The sequence below is a fragment of the Salmo trutta genome, chromosome 14 (assembly GCF_901001165.1).
Source record: "Salmo trutta chromosome 14, fSalTru1.1, whole genome shotgun sequence".
Lineage (NCBI taxonomy): Eukaryota > Metazoa > Chordata > Actinopteri > Salmoniformes > Salmonidae > Salmo > Salmo trutta.
The window spans coordinates 6,419,027-6,440,985 of record NC_042970.1 but is presented as its reverse complement, the minus strand read 5'-3'; the positions used below and the strand labels follow the sequence as shown (position 1 = coordinate 6,440,985).

Sequence of the window (21,959 nt, the reverse complement as noted above, 5' to 3'; positions counted from 1 at the left end):
ATGTATGAACTTGATGCGGTCAAAGTAATTTCTGTTTTCCCATTCATAAAGCATTCATAAAGCATTCCTAAAGCATTCCTAAAGCATTCCTAAAGCATTCCTAAAGCATTCCTAAATCATTCCTAAAGCATTCCTAAAGCATTCCTAAAGCATTCCTAAAGCATTCCTAAAGCATTCCTAAATCATTCCTAAAGCATTCCTAAAGCATTCCTAAAGCATTCCTAAAGCATTCATAAATCATTCCTAAAGCATTCATAAACATTTATAAATCATTTATAAAGCATTCATTAAGCATTCATAAAGCATTTGTAAAGCATTCATAAAGCAGTCATAAAGCATTCATAAAGCATTCGTAAAACAGTCATAAAGCATTCGTAAAACAGTCATAAAGCATTCGTAAAACAGTCATAAAGCATTCGTAAAACAGTCATAAAGCATTCGTAAAGCATTCATAAAGCAGTCATAAAGCATTAATAAAGCATTCATAAAGCGTTCATAAAGCATTTACATATAAAAAAGAATAAGGACACAATACATAATGTTAAAGGAAATACTAACATTTTATTTTAATTTTCCAGATGTAACGTTACGTTTGCTAGCTAGCTAGCACAGAAAATAATTGCTCAGGACATCGCCAAAGAATCCTACTATAGACATTTTTTTATTTGACTTTTCTTGAATAGATTTAACAAAGATTCATATTCAAAGCATTCAAATCCAATTTCACATTTCAGACTCATAGCTGCCAATAACTATTTTAGTGAATAAAACATACCCCATTTCAGACTCATAGCTACCAATAACTATTTTAGTAAAACGTACCCCATTTCAGACTCATAGCTACCAATAACTATTTTAGTAAAACATACTTTTATGTACTTTATCTGGAAAATGTCAATAAAATGTTCGAATCAAATGTTATTAGTCGCATACACATATTAAACAGATGTTATTTGCAGGTGTAGCGAAATGCTTGTGTTCCTAGCTCCAACAGTGCAGTAATATTTAACAGTACACAACATTACACACAAATCTAAAAGAAAATGAATGGAATTAAGAAATATATAAATATTAGTCCAGAGTATAAATACAATACAGTATGTGTATATATATATATACACATATATCCATATATATGGATATATATATGGGTAAAACAGTATGTAAATATTATTAAAGTGACCAGTGTTCCATTATTAAAGTAACCAGTGTTCCATTATTATAGTGACCAGTGTTCCATTATTAAAGTGACCAGTGTTCCATTATTAAAGTGACCAGTGTTCCATTATTAAAGTGACCAGTGTTCCATTATTAAAGTGACCAGTGTTCCATTATTAAAGTGACCAGTGTTCCATTATTATAGTGACCAGTATTCCATTATTAAAGTGACCAGTGTTCCATTATTAAAGTGACCAGTGTTCCATTATTAAAGTAACCAGTGTTCCATTATTAAAGTGACCAGTGTTCCATTATTAAAGTGACCAGTGTTCCATTATTAAAGTGACGAGTGTTCCATTATTAAAGTGACGAGTGTTCCATTATTAAAGTGACGAGTGTTCCATTATTAAAGTGACCAGTGTTCCATTATTAAAGTGGCCGGTGTTCCATTATTAAAGTAACCAGTGTTCCATTATTAAAGTGACCAGTGTTCCATTATTAAAGTGGTGAGTGTTCCATTATTATAGTGACCAGTGTTCCATTATTAAAGTGACCAGTGTTCCATTATTAAAGTGACCAGTGTTCCATTATTAAAGTGACCAGTGTTCCATGTCCATGTACATAGGACAGCAGTCTCTAAAGTGCAGGGTTGAGTAACCGGGTGGTGGCCGGCTAGTGATAGTCAGGGTACTGGGTGGAGGCTAGTGATGGCTATTTAACAGTCTGATAGCCTTGATATAGAAGCTGTTTTTCAGTCTCTCGGTCCCAGCATTGATGCACCTGTACTGACCTAGCCTTCTGGATGATAGAGGGGTGAACAAGCTGTGGCTCGGGTGTCTGAGGTCCTTGAAGATCTTCTTGGTGTTTCTGCGACACCGGGTGCTGTAGATGTCCTGGAAGGCAGGCTGTGTGCCCCCGGTGATGCGTTGCACAGACTGCACACTACACTCTGGTGAGCCCTGCATTTGTGGACGATGCAGTTGCTGTACCAGGCGGTGATATAGCCTGACAGGATGCTCTCAATGGTGCATCTGTAAATATCTGTGAGGGTCTTAGGGGCCAAGCCAAATATCTTCAGCCTCCTGAGACTGAAGAGGCACTGTTGTGTGTCCCCATGTCCCCACAGTGACCGTACATACATACCCCAACCAGAAGCCATGGATAACTACTTGGAGTAGTTTTTTCCCTTCCTCTACATGGGTAACGCTGCTTCGAGGGTGGCTGTTGTCGATGTGTTCCTGGTTCGAGCCCAGGTAGGAGCGAGGAGCTATATTGCTACACTGGCAATACTAAAGTGCCTATAAGAACATCCAATAGTAAAAGGTATATGAAATACAAATCGTATAGAGAGAAATAGTCCTATAATAACTACAACCTAAAACATCTTACCTGGGAATATTGAAGACTCATGTTAAAAGGAACCACCAGCTTTCATATGTTCTCATGTTCTGAGCAAGGAACTTAAACGTTAGCTTTTCTACATGGCACATATTGCACTTTTACTTTTTTCTCCAACACTTTGTTTTTGCATTATTTAAACCAAATTGAACATGTTTCATTATTTATTTGAGGCTAAATTGATTTTATTGATGTATTATATTAAGTTAAAATAAGTGTTCATTCAGTATTGTTGTAATTGTCATTATTACAAATTAACAAATAAATTGGGGGAAAAAATCGTCCGATTAATCGGCATCGGGTTTTTGGCCCTCCAATAATCGGTATCGGCGCTGAAAAATCATAATCGGCCGACCTCTAGTCCAAACACACCAAGACAGTCGTGAAGCAGGCACGACAACTCCTATTCCCCCTCAGGAGACTGAAAAGATTTGGCATGGGTCCTGAGATCCTCAAAAGGTTCTACAGCTGCACCACCGAGAGCATCCTGACTGGTTGCATCACTGTCTGGTATGGCAACTGCTCTGCCTCCGACCGCAAGGCACTATAGAGGGTAGAGTGAACGGCCCAGTACATCCCTAGGGGCCAAGATTCCTGCCATCCAGGACCTGTCACGTTCTGACCTGTAAAGGTGTTATTTGTTAGTGTTAAGTTTGGTCAGGACGTGGCAGGGGGTATTTGTTTTATATGGTTCAGGGTGGTTGTGTGTATGTGTCCATGTAGAGAGGGGTATTTGATTTATTAGTCCAGGGTTTTGGTTTTTGTTCTATGTTAGTTTATTTCTATGTTCTGTCTAGTCATTTGTATTTCTATGTTTAGTTAATTGGTGTTGGGGCCTTCAGTTGGAGGCAGCTGTCTATCGTTGCCTCTGATTGAAGGTCCTATAATTAGGGGTGTGTTTGTATTGTGGATTGTGGGTAGTTGTATTCTGTTTTGTGCTTGTCACGTGACAGAACTGTTAGTGTCGTTTCTGTTAATTGTATACGTGTTTATTTTGTTTCTCGTTCTTATATATTAAAAAGAGAAGATGAGTATACACTTCCCTGTTGCGTCTTGGTCCTCCACACACGACATGCGTTACAGGACCTCTATACCAGGCGGTGTCAGAGGAAGGCCCTAAAAATTGTCAAAGACTCCAGCCACCCTAGTCATAGACTCTTCTCTCTGCTACCACACGTCAAGCGGTACCGGAGCGCCAAGTCTAGGTCCAAGAGGCTTCTAAACAGCTTCTACCCCCAAGCCATAAGACTCCTGAACATCTAGTCAAATGGCTACCCAGACTATTTGCATTGCCCCCCCTTCTCCACACCACTGCCACTCTCTGTTAACATCTATGCATAGTCACTTTAATAACTCTACCTACATGTACATACTACCTCAACTAACTGGTGCCCCCGCACATTGACTCTGTACCGGCACCCCCCTGTATATAGTCTTACTATTGTTATTTTACTGCTGCTCTTTAATTACTTGTTACTTTTATCTCTTATTCTTATTTGTTTTATTTTTTAAACTGCACTGTTGGTTAGGGGCTCGTAAGTAAGCATTCCACTGTAAGGTCTACACCTGTTGTGACAATTTTTTTGATTTGATTTGATTCACCACACTGTCTGTTTCAGATTGTCAGTGATTATCAGTGATGATAAGGAACTTGAAGCTTTTCATCTTCTCCACTGCGGCCCCGTCGATGTGAATGTGGAGGGGGCTGAGCATGCACCCTTATAGGGCCCCTGTGTTGAGGATCAGCGTAGTGGAGGTGTTATTGCCAACCTTCACCACCTGAGGGCGGTCCGTCAGCAAGTCCAGGACCCAGTCGCACAGGGCAGAGTTCAGACCCAGGGGCCCGAGCTTAATGATGAGCTTGGAGGGTACTATGGTGTTGAAGGGTGAGCTGTAGTCAATGAACAGCAATTTTACATAGGTATTCCTCTTGTCCAGATGGGATAGGGCAGTGTGCAGTGGATCTATTGGATCGTCTATGGATCTATTGGGGCGGTATGCAAATTGCAGTGGGTCTAGTGTGTCAGGTAAGGTGGTGGTAGCCTCTAAAAGCACTTTTGTGATGACAGAAGTCAGTGCAACGGGGCAATAGTCATTTAGTTCAGATACCTTAGCTTTCTTGGGAATAGGAACAATGGTGGCCATATTGAAGGAAGTGGGGACAGTAGACTGAGATAGGGAGAGATTGTCTGTAAACACACCAGGAGGCTGGTCTGTGCATGCTCCGAGGACACGGCTAGTGATGCCGTCTGGACCGGCAGCCTTGGGCGGGTTAACATACTTAAATGTCTTAGTCAGGTCGGCTATGGAGAACGAGAGCCCACAGTCCTTGGGAACAGCCAACGTCGGTGGCACTGTGTTATCCTCGAAGCGGGAAAAGAAGGTGTTAAGCTTGTCTGGGACGTGGCTAGTTTTCTCTTTATAATCCATTAATTTCTGGAGTCCCTGCCACAGACGTCTCGTGTCTGAGTTGTTGTCTGAGTCGTTGAATTGCGACTCCGCTTTGTCTTCGTACTGACCTTTTTCCTGTTTGACTGCCTTACGGAGGGAATAACTACACTGTTTATATTCAACCATATTCCCAATCACCTTGCTGTGGTTAAATGCGGTTGTTCGCACTTTCAATTTTTGCGTGAATGCTGCCATCTATTCACAGTTTTTGGTTTGGATAGATTTTATTTGTCACAGTGGGAACAACATCCCCTATACACATGAACTCAGTCACCGTATCAGTGTATATGTCAATGAGGCAACTCGGAACATATCACAGTCTGCGTGATCAAAACAATCTTGAAGCATGGATTCTGACTGGTCAGACCAGAATTGAATAGACCTTAGCACGGTTACTTCATGTTTGAGTTTTTGTCCATAGGAAGGGAGGAGCAGAATGGAGTTGTGATCTGATTTGCCGAAGGGAGGGCAGGGGAGGACCTTCCCAATGGCTACAAACGAGCACTGCAGGCAATGTGTTGATAAGACTTCGGTAGCGTTTTCCTCAGATTTCCTTTATTAAAGTCCACAGCTACAATAAATGCGGCCTCAGGATATACGGTTTTCAGTTTCGACAAAAAGTCTAGTGTGGTTCCTTGAGAGCCGCCGTGGTAATGGATTGACGATGGCCAAAGTGAATTCTCTCATGAGGTAATTTGTTTGTGAGTTATTCTAGGTTGGGTGAACAAAAGGACTTGAGTTCCTGTATGTTACCACAATCACACCATGAGCAGTTAATCATGAAACATACAGCGCCTTGCTGTTTTGTCGTTTTTCCTCTTTTGTTTCATTACAACCTGTAATTTAAATAGATTTTTGGGGGATTTCATGTAATGGACAAACACAAAATAGTCCAAATTGGTGAAGTGAAATGAAAAAAATAACTTGTTTCAAAGAAAATAAAAAATAAAAAAAACAGAAAAGTGGTGCATGCATATGTATTCACCCCCTTTGCTATGAAGCCCCTAAATAAGATCTGGTGCAACCAATTACCTTCAGAAGTCACATAATTAGTTAAATAAAGTCTACCTGTGTGCAATCTAAGTGTCACATGATCTGTCACATGATCTCAGTATATATACACCTGTTCTGAAAGGCCCCAGAGTCTGCAACACCACTAAGCAAGGGGCACCACCAAGCAAGCAGCACTATGAAGACCAAGGAGCTCTCCAAACAGGTCAGGGACAAAGATATGGAGAACAGATCAGGGTTGGGTTATAAAAAAATATCCCAAACTTTGAACATCCCACAGAGCACCATTAAATCCATTATTAAAAAATGAATATGGCACCACAACAAACCTGCCAAGAGAGAGCCGCCCACCAAAACTCACGGACCAGACAAGGAGGGCATTAATCAGAGAGGCAACGAAGAGACCAAAGATAACCCTGAAGGAGCTGCAATGCTCCACAGCGGTGATTGGAGTATCAGTCCACAGGACCACTTTAAGCCGTACACTCCACAGAGCTGGGCTTTACGGAAGAGTGGCCAGAAAAAGGCTATTGCTTAAAAAAAATAGGCAAACACGTTTGGTGTGTTTGCTCAAGTTTTCTTTCTTTTTTTGTCTTATTTCTTGTTTGTTTCACCCCCCAAAATATTTTTAGTCTTCAAAGTGGTAGGCATGTTGTTTAAATCAAATGATACAAACCCCCCCCAAAAAATCTATTTGAATTCCAGGTTGTAAGGCAACAAAATAGGAAAAATGTGAATACTTTCGCAAGCCGCTGTACACCTCGCCTAACTTATTTTTCCCGGAGAGATCTTTATTTCTATCTGCACGATGCACTGAGAACCCAGCTGGCTGTACGGACAAAAATAGTATATCCAGAGAGAGCCATGATATCTGGAAGGAGAGCATCACCCTGAGTTCATATACATAACCCAGATTGAAACATACCGCCAAGCCTGGAATCGACAATGATAATTACCTCCATTTCATTATCGTTGAAGTGAAACAATAGCAAACAAATACAATGAAATGATAGTCAGAGTGGATTGCAGTCTACCTAACAGTATAGCAGTGTTTCCCACAGTATAGTCATCTTTCCAGTACAGATGGTATAAAGGAGACAGCCTGTAGTTCCAGTGTCTATGAGAGACTCACTGTCTCCTAATCTAAATGCTGTAACTGTGACAAGGCATGCAATGTGACAGAGAAGGACTGAGGCAAAATGAAGCCTAATCACTCAACTGACTGGGTTCTAATGAGAACACAACATGACATGAGACCGAGGGGTAGAAATGGAAAGAATAAATTGTTCTGAATGATGTCCTGCATGGAAAACAACTCCAGGAAACCAAATGAATTACTGTAGTAAATATTCTAAACTTAATTGTGTTTTTTGTTGACAATGCCTAAAGCATGTACTTTTCGTAATGTTGTTGGGGGAAAGAACAGGTGAATTCAAATGGAGAGAAATAACAAATCCCTATTTCTCCCAATCTAAGAAAGATAGACTGATAAAGAGTCCTTTCAAACTGAGAGAAATGGAAACTAATTTCTCAAGTACCAATGCCTTCCATTTTCTGCATCAGTCACTGTCTGCCGTAACAGTCTGAAATGGAAAAAGGTTTCTGGGTTTCCAATAACTGAGATAAGGTGCTTTGGTGAGAGCAGCTGAACCCTGACTATTCTGTACATCCCGGTTGTAAATCTCTGAAATGGAAGAGCACCGTCTTCTTGTTCCAGATGACTATCCCTTTCAGCAGCCCATAATTTTTTCCTATGAGCTGGAAACAATATAACGTCACCGTAGCAACCTCTATACAACTCCCTGGAAAACAGTGGCAATTGATACTGACTGGAGTATCCTGGATAAATAAAGTGGATCAACCTCAGTGTACTAACCTCAATACAACCTCAATACAACCACAGTATACACTCAGTGGCCAGTTTTGCCTCCAGAACAGCCTGAAATCTTCGGGGCATGGCGTTCAATCGTTGCTCAATTGGTATCAAGGTACTTAACGTGTGCCAGGAAAACATTCTCCACACCATTACACCACCACCACGAGCCTGTACCGTTGACACCAGGCAGGATGGGGCCATGGACTCATGCTGCTTACGCCAAATCCTGACTAGCATGACGTAAAAAGGAACCGGGATTCGTCGCACCAGGCGATGTTTTTCCACTCCTCAATTGTTCGGTGTTGGTGATGGCGTACCCACTGGAGCCGCTTCTTCTTGTTTTCAGCTGACAGGAGTGGAACCCGGTGTGGTCGTCTGCTGCAACAGCCAATCCGTGACAAGGACCGTCGAGTTGTGCGTTAGGAGATGCCGTTCTGCACACCATTGTTGTACTGCGCCGTTATTTGTTTGTGGCCCGCCTGTTAGTTTCTATGATTCTTGCTATTCTCCTTTGACCTCTCATCAACGAGCTGTTTTCACCCACAGGACTGCCACTGACTGGATGTTTGTTTGTCACACCATTCTCTGTAAACCCTAGACACTGTGGTGCGTGAAAAGCCCAGGAGGGTGGCCACACCTGGCACCGACGATCATACCACGCTCAAAGTCGCTTAGATCAGTTGTTTTTCCCATACTTACATTCAATCTAACAGTAACTAAATGCCTCGATGCCTGTCTGCCTGCTTTATATAGCAAGCCACGGCCAGGTGACTCACTGTCTGTAGGAGAATTACATTTTCGTGAACGGGGTGGTGTACCTAATAAACCAGAAAATTAGATTTTTGTTTAATTAATTGAGATACAGCCTATATTGGGCCTATATGAATTCTGGCTACTTTTGAAGCAAAATGTTGTCCTCTAGAAACTAATATGTAACACTGTAAATACATTAATTAAAAGCTCAAATGTTGATACAAATACCGGGAAAATACACAATTCTAAAAAGGGACACATTTCTCAGCATGGATTTGTCTAATTTTAACAGTATCACCTCAATGTTTAGTCACACTTGGTGTTACACTGTGAGAGGAGATGGTGTTCTGCATGGTGTTTAAAGTGGAACTGACAGCGTTTTAGTAACATGAAATCGTATATAAATCTGTTCATATACACCCCCAGGAAGAATATGACGTATTTGTTTGCATTTTTTGACAAACGAGCACTTAGATATGGATATTTTCACGTTTTCATACTTCTATAGAATGTTTGGGAATGACGTAGAGTTATGTATACTAAGGCATTTGGGAAAATTCTATAGCAATATAGAGTGGGAAAATAAACCCTAATAAAAATGTCAGTCTTGTCCAGGACTCTAGACAGAACAGTGCGCAATAGCCAATCAGAGCTACAGTAGGCCTATAAGTCATTTGCCACACGGGCCTTCCATCTTTCACTTTGGCAGTAGCAACATTGCGACTATAAAACCAATTAGTAAGCATTGGCCAAAAGCCACAAAATACACCTGAATGGATTTCTGCAAATATGTAAATACCACGGGAGTCCTTTTACATTTGGGAACATTACAGCCTTATTGATCAAACAACCATGAACAGGTAGACTCTCTCTCCCTCCCTAAGATCAATAACTAATGCTAGCCACAGAGAGATGAGATAAAATCTAATGAGGTAAGAGTAGATAAACCAGTGTTTCCCAAACTCGGTCCTGGGGACCCCAAGGGCCTTTTTTCAGCTAGTTGGCTGTCAAAATTGCACTGACAAATCACTTTGCTAGCTACGCTGAACTTGAACGACTGTTATCCACAGTCAGCATATTTCTTAGTTGTCAATCAAATGTATTTGGCATCGATCAAATAGACAGGCAGGAAGTTCCCATTCAGTTGTCAAAATGTTGGTTAGGACAAGCATGCTTTGGCAGGCAAGCTGCAGAAGGAGCTGCAGAAGGACGATATGCTGACCGTCCTTCTGCAGCTTGCTTGCCAAAGCATGCTTGTCGTTCAAGTTCAGCGTAGCTAGCAAAGTGATTCACATTTCTTGCTAGCTAACCAAATGAAAGGGGAAAGGAGGGTACCTAGTCAGTTGTACAGCTGAATGCCTTCAACTGAAATGTGTCTTCCTCATTTAACCCCCAACACCTCTGAATCAACTGACAACTGCATCTACAGATGTAGCCACAGAAAAACTCTGCCACTTATCCACTCATCCAATGACATGACATCCTCCCAGCAGCTAGCTAGGTAATGTTAGGCTCTGTGTTTTTAGCTACATAAATATATATATGCTAACCTATTAGCCACATGATGACTGACTTATGATCATTGCCCTAATATGGGGGGGGGGGGGGGGGACTCTGCCACTTATCCACTCATCCAATGACATGACATCCTCCCAGCAGCTAGCTAGGTAATGTTAGGCTCTGTGTTTTTAGCTACATACGCTAGCCTATTAGCCACATGATGACTGACTTGTGATCATCTTGCTAGTTTGATTGTATTGACAGTCCCAGCCTTGGTTACATTTGTTTGTTTCTGTCCAGAATATTGAGTCATTGATACTGAGACAGTGGATCCTGAATGGAGGCAGTAAACAATGTACCAGACCAGCTGTGATTTACAACCTGATAGCAGTATGTTTTGTACTACCAACAGTAAACAATGTACCAGGACAGCTGTGATTTACAACCTGATAGCAGTATGTTTTGTACTACCAACAGTAAACAATGTACCAGTCCAGCTGGGATTTACAACCTGATAGCAGTATGTTTTGTACTACCAACAGTAAACAATGTACCAGTCCAGCTGTCATTTACAACCTGATAGCAGTATGTTTTGTACTACCAACAGTAAACAATGTACCAGACCAGCTGTGATTTACAACCTGATAGCAGTATGTTTTGTACTACCAACAGTAAACAATGTACCAGACCAGCTGTGATTTACAACCTGATAACAGTATGTTTTGTACTACCAACAGTAAACAATGTACCAGGACAGCTGGGATTTACAACCTGATAGCAGTATGTTTTGTACTACCAACACTAAACAATGTACCAGACCAGCTGTGATTTACAACCTGATAACAGTATGTTTTGTACTACCAACAGTAAACAATGTACCAGGACAGCTGGGATTTACAACCTGATAGCAGTATGTTTTGTACTACCAACACTAAACAATGTACCAGACCAGCTGTGATTTACAACCTGATAGCAGTATGTTTTGTACTACCAACAGTAAACAATGTACCAGACCAGCTGGGATTTACAACCTGATAGCAGTATGTTTTGTACTACCAACAGTAAACAATGTACCAGACCAGCTGTCATTTACAACCTGATAGCAGTATGTTTTGTACTACCAACAGTAAACAATGTACCAGACCAGCTGGGATTTACAACCTGATAGCAGTATGTTTTGTACTACCAACAGTAAACAATGTACCAGTCCAGCTGTGATTTACAACCTGATAGCAGTATGTTTTGTACTACCAACAGTAAACAATGTACCAGACCAGCTGTGATTTACAACCTGATAGCAGTATGTTTTGTACTACCAACAGTAAACAATGTACCAGTCCAGCTGTGATTTACAACCTGATAGCAGTATGTTTTGTACTACCAACAGTAAACAATGTACCAGGACAGCTGGGATTTACAACCTGATAGCAGTATGTTTTGTACTACCAACACTAAACATGTACCAGACCAGCTGGGATTTACAACCTGATAGCAGTATGTTTTGTACTACCAACAGTAAACAATGTACCAGACCAGCTGGGATTTACAACCTGATAGCAGTATGTTTGTACTACCAACAGTAAACAATGTACCAGACCAGCTGTCATTTACAACCTGATAGCAGTATGTTTTGTACTACCAACAGTAAACAATGTACCAGACCAGCTGGGATTTACAACCTGATAGCAGTATGTTTTGTACTACCAACAGTAAACAATGTACCAGTCCAGCTGTGATTTACAACCTGATAGCAGTATGTTTTGTACTACCAACAGTAAACAATGTACCAGACCAGCTGTGATTTACAACCTGATAGCAGTATGTTTTGTACTACCAACAGTAAACAATGTACCAGTCCAGCTGTGATTTACAACCTGATAGCAGTATGTTTTGTACTACCAACAGTAAACAATGTACCAGGACAGCTGGGATTTACAACCTGATAGCAGTATGTTTTGTACTACCAACACTAAACAATGTACCAGACCAGCTGGGATTTACAACCTGATAGCAGTATGTTTTGTACTACCAACAGTAAACAATGTACCAGACCAGCTGGGATTTACAACCTGATAGCAGTATGTTTTGTACTACCAACAGTAAACAATGTACCAGACCAGCTGGGATTTACAACCTGATAGCAGTATGTTTTGTACTACCAACAGTAAACAATGTACCAGACCAGCTGTGATTTACAACCTGATAGCAGTATGTTTTGTACTACCAACAGTAAACAATGTACCAGATCAGCTGTGATTTACAACCTGATAGCAGTATGTTTTGTACTACCAACAGTAAACAATGTACCAGACCAGCTGTGATTTACAACCTGAAAGCAATATGTTTTGTACTACCAACAAATGTACTGGTGAGTTATATGAATCATGCATTGACCTGGATCCATCTATTCTGACAACAATGCCTTACTCTACGTCATGGGATTTAGAATAAAATATAACCTATTTTTAAAACCTCTTATAAAGGTTTTTGTAGAATAAACAGTGAATTTTATATTTTTGACTGATATGTGACCCGTTTCAGGAAGGTAGGCATATGTCGCACATCACTACTTTACAGGAGAGGAATTTGGCAGAAATACCTTCTGGAACATCTGAACTTTCATGTGCCTTAATAACAAACCTGTATTCCATCTGTAAATACGAATACAATTGTTAAATTACAAGCCTGGGTCTTTTCGCCACGGAAAAAGACAGGAATCTCCCCCCTAGCCGTGATTGGCTGAGATAATGAATGGGCTGGACATGCCGAGAGATGAGTTCAGATTGGTCTGCAATATGCCATGCTTCTGTCTATAACATCAAATCAAATCAAATGCTATTTGTCACATGTGCCGAATACAACAGGTGTAGTAGACCTTACCGTGAAATGCTTACTTACAAGCCCTTAACCAACAATGCAGTTTAAGGAAAAAATAAGAGTAAAGAAAATGAAAAGTAACAATAAAATAACAATAATGAGGCTATATACAAGCCTTTTGGACCTAGACTTGGCACTCAGGTACCGTTTGCCGTGCGGTAGCAGAGAGAACAGTCTATGACTTGGGTGACTGGAGTCTTTGACAATTTTTGGGCCTTCCTCTGACACCGCCAAGTATATAGGTCCTGGATGGCAGGAAGCTTGGCCCTAGTGATGTACTGCGCTGTACGCATCCCCCTCTGTAGCGCCTTATGGTCGGATGCCAGGAAGTTGCCATACCAGGCAGTGATGCAACTGGTCAGGATGCTCTCGATGGTGCAGCTGTGGAACTGTTTGAGGATCTGGGGACCAATGCCAAATCTTTTCAGTCTCCTGGGGGGAGAATGTCCACATCATTCTCCACTACAGCCCCGTTGATGAGAATGGCGACGTGCTCGGCCCTCCTTTTCCTGTAGTCCACAATCATCTCCTTTGTCTTGATCACGTTGAGCGAGAGATTGTTGTCTTGGCACCACACGGCCAGATCTCTGACCTCCTCCCTATAGGCTGTTTCATCGTTGTTGGTGATCAGGCCTACCACTGTTGAGTCGTCGACAAACTTAATGATGGTGTTGGAGTTGTGCTTGGCCACGCAATCGTGGGTGAACAGGGAGTGCAGGATGGGACTAAGAACGCACCCCTGAGGGGCCCCCGTGTTGAGGATCAGCTTTGCCGATGTGTTGTTACCTACCCTTACCACCTGGGGGCAGCCCGTCAGGAAGTCCAGGATCCAGTTGCAGAGGGGGGTGTTCAGTCCCAGGGTCTTTAGTTTTGTGATGAGCTTTGAGGGACTATGGTGTTGAACGCTGAGCTTTAGTCAATGAACAGCATTCTCACATAGGTGTTCCTTTTGTCCAGGTGGGAAAGGGCAGTTGAGTATTTGTATTTATTATGGATCTACATTAGCTGCTGCCAAGGCCGCACCTACTCTTCCTGGGGTCCAGCAAAATTAAGGCAGTTTATACAATTATAAAAACACTACAATACATTCACAGATTTCACAACACACTGAGATTGCGTCATCTGTGGATTTGTTGGGGCGGTATGCGAATTGGAGTGGGTCTAGGGTTTCTACGGGTCGGTAGTCATTTAGGCAGGTTACATTGGTGTTCTTAGGCACAGGGACTATTATCTACACTATAACATGAGCTGCTCAGTATGTGTAGATAATCCTTGCTACTTAAATATTTAACATTAGCCAAGGAAGTGAAAAAGTGTTGCTACTGCTCTCAACAATATCAGTGCCCTGAAAAGAGTTGTGATGGACTACTTTCTGCACATAGTCAGTGACTTGACACAGTGTGGGCCAAACAAGCTGTACAAACAATACGGAAACGACACAGGATGTCTTACTTAGTTAAAGTCATTTCAGTCTGCCATGAAGCGTTCATCCATGTATACGGGTAAGAATCTAGCTACAGATTCAGATATTATACATTTCTAATTTTGTCAGAGAGTCATTTTCATTGGAAGTTAAAGTGTATGTTACATGTGCCGTTAAAATGTATTCACCTTCTTTGCTATGAAGCCCCTAAATAAGATCTGGTGCAACCAATAACCTTCAGACGTCACATAATTAGTTAGATTGCACACAGGTGGACTTCATTTAAGTGTCACATGATCTCAGTATATATACACCTGTTCTGAAAAGCCCCAGAGTCTGCAACACCACTAAGCAAGGGGCACCACCAAGCAAGCAGCACTATGAAGACCAAGGAGCTCTCCAAACAGGTCAGGGACAAAGTTGTGGAGAAGTACAGATCAGGGTTGGGTTATAAAAAAATATCAGAAACGTTGAACATCCCATGGAGCGCCTTTAAATACATTATTAAAAAATGGGAAGAATATGAAACCACAACAAACTTGCCAAGAGAGGGCCGCCCACCAAAACTCACGGGCCAGGCAAGGAGGGCATTAATCAGAGAGGCAACAAAAAGACCAAAGATAACCCTGAAGGAGCTGGAAAGCTCCACAGCAGAGATTGGAGTATCTGTCCATAGGACCACTTTAAGCCGTACACTCCACAGAGCTGGGCTTTACGGAAGAGTGGCCAGAAAAAAAGCCATTGCTTAAAGAAAAAAATAAGCAAACGCGTTTGGTGTTCGCCAAAAGGCATGTGGGAGACTTCCCAAACGTCTGGAAGAAGGTACTCTGGTCAGATGAGACTAAAATTGAGCTTTTTGGCCATCAAGGAAAACACTATGTCTGGCGCAAACCCAACACCCAACACCTCTCATCACCCTGAGAACAGCATTGATGTTTTTCATCGGCAGGGACTGGGAAACTGGAAAATAATTGAAGGAATGATGGATGGTGCTAAATACAGGGAAATTCTTGAGGTAAACCTGTTTCAATCTTCCAGAGATTTGAGACTGGGAAGGAGGTTCACCTTCCAGCAGGACAATGACCCTAAGCATACTGCTAAAGCAACACTTGAGTGGTTTAAGGGGAAACATTTAAATGTTTTGGAATGGCCTAGTCAAAGCCCAGACCTCAATCCAATTGAGAATCTGTGGTATGACTTAAAGATTGCTGTAGACCAGCGAAACCGATCCATCTTGAAGGAGCTGGAGCAGTTTTGACTTGAAGAATGGGCAAAAATCCCAGTGGCTAGATGTGCCAAGCTTATAGAGACATACCCCAAGAGACTTGCAGCTGTAATTGCTGCAAAAGGTGGCTCTACAAAGTATTGACTTTGGGGGGGTGAATAGTTATGCACGGTCAAGTTTTCAGTTTTTTTGTTTTATTTCTTGTTTGTTTATCAAAAAAAAGAATGTTGCATCTTCAAAGTGGTAGGCATGTCGTTTAAATCAAATGATACAAACCCCCCAAAAATCAATTTTAATTCCAGGTTGTAAGGCAACAAAATAGGAAAAATGCCAAGGGGGGTGAATACTTTCACAAGCCACTGTAAAGTGTATTTTTACCTGTTTTTCCTTATTGTAGGCTACTACTTTTACCACTTTTAGTCTTGAAAGCTTTGGTTGTTTACTACACTACCGTACTCACTCTGTTTAGCACATGGCCTCACATGTGAATTCTTAAAGAGATGGGTGGGCTAAGGCATAAGAGGGTGTGAACGATGCTGAATGGGTGTAGACAAAGGAGAGCTCTACAGTAGGTGTACCAAAACATTCAAGGGCCATATTCTCAAAAGTGGGGTTACAGGTTTATCAACTTTCAGAAGCATAAAAACGTTCTCAATGTTCCTCAACTGCAGTGTGTGATATACCATTTTGTAGCTCTGAGTCTCTACTTTTATCCAATGTAAAAAAAATATATATTTCTAATTTTGCAACATCAGACTGAATCGAGGTGGTCGGTCACATATTATCATTGTCTGTTTGTATCATATCTGCAAAGCAGCTAAAACGCTTCCAGTTCCACTTCAAACATATACTCATCACCACACTGTAATTAAAAGAGCCATGTTCTGCATGGTGTTTAAACATACAGTAACAATTAGTGCTGTGGCGGTCACAAAATTTCGTCAGCCGGTGATTGTCAAGCAAATAACTGTCGGTCTCACAGTAATTGACCGTTAATTAACATTAAGCATCTCCTGGTTTCCACACACAACCTACAAGTCACTGATACAGACCTTTGGAACGTCTACATTTTAAAACGTCTAATAAATCCATGTAATATAGTCTACACCTTCACAATAAATCCATTATTTATTTTAGACAGGTCTAAAGAAACATGATATGAAGAAAATGTAGTCTATTTCAGAAGAACAGAACAGCATACTCTGAGTTGACCTTATGTTAGGTCCTGATCTGACTATGCCATTTGGCTGTAGGCTACACTAGTTCATTAGGCAGACAAGATTTACTTAGAATTCTGTGGCATTATTTTATATTATTTTATAGTATGAAGAATACAATTGAACAAAGGTGAATAAAATAGACAGGATATTTTCTCCAAATGATTTGAGGGAGTGCGCATATGCGGCTATTCTGTGGTATTCCTATATCCCATAGAGGTTAATGTAGAGTTATTAATGTAACTTTAGTTGTTCTACAAACGTTGGGCTGAATGTTTTGATTTTTAATACATTGTAAGGCTGCATGATGGGACTCTAATGATGATTTGAAGAAAGTCACATGAAAGGCATGAGCTCTGCTTTGTTTTTTTGCGCAGGCTGTACACACTTCATCAGTCTCTCATTCACAATTTGACAAGCACTTGATAATGCCTTGAATTTCCCGGCGGCATCCCCATTGTTTCATTCTCCCTGCGTGCTCCAAAGCACCTCTCACTCACATGGCTCTCCATCACGTGATCGGGTCTTTCTCACAGGCTACAAGTGAAGATAGACACTTCGGGCACGCAACTGCGCGCGTCCTTATCCAAGTCCGAGGTGCACATTGAAGATATTCGAAGAACTGTCCACATTTACTCTTCGTCAGCCAGCAAGATGAGTAGGCCTAACGAACAGCAAAAGCACTAGCCTATGTCAATCTACTATCCCACATAGTACAAAGGTCGACCTATTATATTCTGAGCGAGAAATAAATATTCCAGTCATAGTCTGGGACAGTGGTAGGATGTGAGAGATCCCAAATTAATGCAACCACTAGCATCCCAGACATTTTTACGCAATGTGGCTGACGCAACAGATCAAAACATTTAGCTTAAAATGTTTTGATCTGTTGCGAACACGGTAGTAGGCTATGAGCGCGAATGTTCCATTGGCTGGAAAACACCATTATCAAAAGAGGCTGCAAATGCAATTATACATGTAATGCTTTTATTATAAAGGCACAATTTATGGTGTAAATGATCTTCCCCAAACTTGAAACTCACACGCTGCTTATATATACCAGTTAGGCTCTACACATTTACATTACATTACATTTAAGTCATTTAGCAGACGCTCTTATCCAGAGCGACTTACAAATTGGTGCATTCACCTACACCCCTTGTAAAGGGGATTCATGTGCTTCATTTTAATAAGTTATTTGGCCACTTTAGTTGTGATACAAACCTTATCAAAACATATAGGCCTATGGGCTAGAATACATGAGGTGTGTGACTATGATTAGAAAAAAGCTACAAAAAAGGTATTGTTTCCTGCCTTACACTGGGCCTCATTCACAAGTGATAGGCTAATATTGTCACCCATCAGACTATTCTTGATTTAATCTCCTCTTTACTTATACTAAATAATATATGTGTGAAATTTGTTTTGATTTAGAATGGTCCATTATCATGCACCTGTATCGAAACAGGGGCAGCGGGAAAAAATACATGTCACCTATACACTTAAATAGACAATGGGAGGACACTTTTCCCGTGGTTCATTTTTATGAAATCCAGGTAAACTATACTCCTGTTGTAAATAGAAGCAATGTGTTTAATATTAGGAAAGTTGAGTAAAAAATATAGTAGGCCTAGCCTATAGAAAGCTGATGGGATCCTCCTCTTTTTAATAGAGGCCATCACTCTGTTTTCTCTCGCAATTGCATAGCCTATAGAAATGTTGTGCAACATGAGCTCATGGGCTCTCATGAAGTGTTTGATTAGATTTTTGAATACATTTGCATTGATGTCAGAGGGATTAGAGGGACAATAGAGTGCTGAGTACCAGGCAGTTAGCAAGTTTGGTAGGTTACTAATGATCATCAGCATCATCAGAGCTTGGAGAAGCCTAATTACTGTGACTAAATGATCAAGTGAAATTTAACTGCCTTCATGACTCGTGACCGCCGGTGTGGCGGTAATACGGTCACCGCAACGGCCCTAGTAACAACACACTGTAATTATACCACTTCACATTTAGCCTCGGGATACAGTCCGAACTTAACGGTGAAATGTTGAATTTGAGATGAAAAACTGTGTTGAAATACAAACTGGTGCTAGTCTAGAGGATTCCATTTTAAATCACAATGTATATGGTGAACATTATACTTCAAATATTACATCTTATGACATTCAGCAAGAGAGTAACACTGCTCTCTTTTATCATAAGGAGTTAAGTAGTATTTCTGTACAGCAGTCAAGGCTCTGGAAGAACAGAGCACTGTATTCTCACACAACTGCTGAAGAAAGAAGACCTGCTGTATGTTTATCAGTTATCATCGCACAACGCTTTGCAACATGCACAGAAAATAAGAGGCGAAGCAGCGTGCACGGCCAGGGAGTATGAGCAGCAGAATACAGACTCCCCATCATCGTCATCTACACGCTTTAGTTTACACCCATCCAGTCCCAATCAGCAGGGAGAACCTTTAGTTTACACGCATCCAGGCCCAATCAGCAGGGAGAACCTTTAGTTTACACCCATCCAGTCCCAATCAGCAGGGAGAACCTTTAGTTTACACCCTTCCAGGCCCAACCAGCAGGGAGAACCTTCAGTTTACACCCATCCAGGCCCAACCAGCAGGGAGAACGCCTGACAGAGAGCAGAAACACCAAAAGGACAGACGGGGAGAGAGAGGGGGAGAGAGAGAGAGAGAGAGAGAGAGAGAGAGAGAGAGAGAGAGAGAGAGAGAGAGAGAGAGAGAAAGAGAGAGAGAGAGAGAGAGAGAGAGAGAGAGAGAGGTATAAAGTGCTCTGTGTTAGTAGAACTTGGCATGATGCGCAGTGTAGTGTAATGTAGTCTGTACTCTCCAGTGTAGTGTAATGTAGTCTGTACTCTCCAGGGAAGAAGCAAGCCATCCCTGCTAGGAGAGAGTGGGAACAGAGATATAGATAGATCTCAGAGAGAGATATACAGTAAGCTAGAAGAAGAAAGAAGGAGAGAGCAGAGAGAGAGCAGAGAGATAGAGAGCTGTGAGATAGACACCAGAGAGATAGACCAGAGAGAAAGAGACCAGAGAGAGACCAGAGAGATAGAGAGCTGTGAGATAGAGACCAGAGAGAGAGAGACCAGAGAGAAAGAGACCAGAGAGAGAGACCAGAGAGATAGAGACCAGAGAGAAAAAGCAGAGAGAGAGAGACCAGGGAGAAAGAAACCAGAGAGATAGAGACCAGAGAGAAAGAGACCAGAGAGAAAGAGACCAGAGAGAAAGAGACCAGAGAGAAAAAGACCAGAGAGAGACCAGAGAGAGAGACCAGAGAGATAGAGACAGAGACCAGAGAGATAGAGACCCGAGAGAGACCAGAGAGAGAGAGACCAGAGAGATAGAGACCAGAGAGAGACCAGAGAGAGAGACCAGAGAGATAGAGACCAGAGAGAGACCAGAGAGATAGAGACCAGAGAGAGAGACCAGAGAGAAAGAGACCAGAGAGAGAGACCAGAGAGATAGAGACAGAGACCAGAGAGATAGAGACCCGAGAGAGACCAGAGAGAGAGACCAGAGAGAGAGAGACCAGAGAGAGACCAGAGAGATAGAGAGCTGTGAGATAGAGACCAGAGAGAGAGACCAGAGAGAAAGAGACCAGAGAGAGACCAGAGAGATAGAGAGCTGTGTGATTGAGACCAGATAGAGAGAGACCAGAGAGTGAGAGACCAGAGAGAGAGACCAGAGAGAGAGACCAGAGAGAGACCAGCGAGAGACCAGAGAGAGAGAGCAGAGAGAGAGACAAAAAAGAGAGTCCAGAGAGAGACCAGAGAGAGAGACCAGAGAGAGAGAGACCAGAGAGAGAGACCAGAGAGAGATACCTGTGAATTGCAAAGCAAAAGAGACAGATAAACCAGAGAAAGAAACTGAGAGAGAGAGAGAGAACTGTGAGCTATGGAGAGCCAGCGAGAAAGATACCAGGGAGAGACCAGAGACATACAAGAGAGACCAGAGACATACCAGAGAGACCAGAGACATACCAGAGAGACCAGAAAGAGAGACCAGAGAGACCAGAGAGAGAGACCAGAGAGAGAGACCAGAGAGAGCGAGACCAGAGAGAGACACCAGATAGATAGACCAGAGAGAGAGAGCAAAGACATACCAGAGAGACCGGAAAGAGAGACCAGAGAGAGAGAGACCAGAGAGAGAGAGAGACCAGAGGGCGAGACCAGAAAGAGCGAGACCAGAGAGAGCGAGACCAGAGAGAGACACCAGATAGATAGACCAGAGGGAGAGAGAGCAGAAAGACAGAAACCAGAGAGAGAGAGACCAGAGAGAGACTAGAGACATACCACAGAGACCAGAAAGAGAGACCAGAGAAAGAGAGACCAGAGAGAGAGAGACCATAGAGACAGAAACCAGAGAGAGAGACCAGAGAGAGAGACCAGAGAGAGAGACCAGAGAGGGAGAGCAGACAGAGAGACCAGAGAGAGGAAGAAAACTGCGAGCTATGGAGAGCCAGCGAGAAAGAAACCAGGGAGAGACCAGAGACATACCTGAGAGACCAGAGAGACCAGAGACATACCAGAGAGACCAGAGAGAGAGACCAGAGAGAGAGACCAGAGAAAGAGACAGAGACATACCAGAAAGACCAGAGACATAACAGAGAGACCAGACATACCAGAGAGACCAGAGAGAGAGACCAGAGAGACCAGAGACATACCAGAGAGACCAGAGACATACCAGAGAGACCAGAGATATACCAGAGAGACCAGAAAGAGAGACCAGAGAGACCAGAGAGAGAGACCAGAGAGAGCGAGACCAGAGAGAGACACCAGATAGATAGACCAGAGAGAGAGAGCAAAGACATACCAGAGAGACCGGAAAGAGAGACCAGAGAGAGAGAGACCAGAGAGAGAGAGAGACCAGAGGGCGAGACCAGAAAGAGCGAGACCAGAGAGAGCGAGACCAGAGAGAGACACCAGATAGATAGACCAGAGGGAGAGAGAGCAGAAAGACAGAAACCAGAGAGAGAGAGACCAGAGAGAGACTAGAGACATACCACAGAGACCAGAAAGAGAGACCAGAGAAAGAGAGACCAGAGAGAG

At 42.1% G+C, this 21,959-nt stretch overlaps 1 protein-coding gene across 2 annotated transcripts in view; it reads right to left on the bottom strand.

The window, feature by feature from the left end:
- grip2b (glutamate receptor interacting protein 2b) overlaps positions 1-21,959 on the bottom strand; it is a 314,229-nt gene that overhangs the window by 114,926 nt on the left and 177,344 nt on the right. The window lies entirely within an intron of this gene.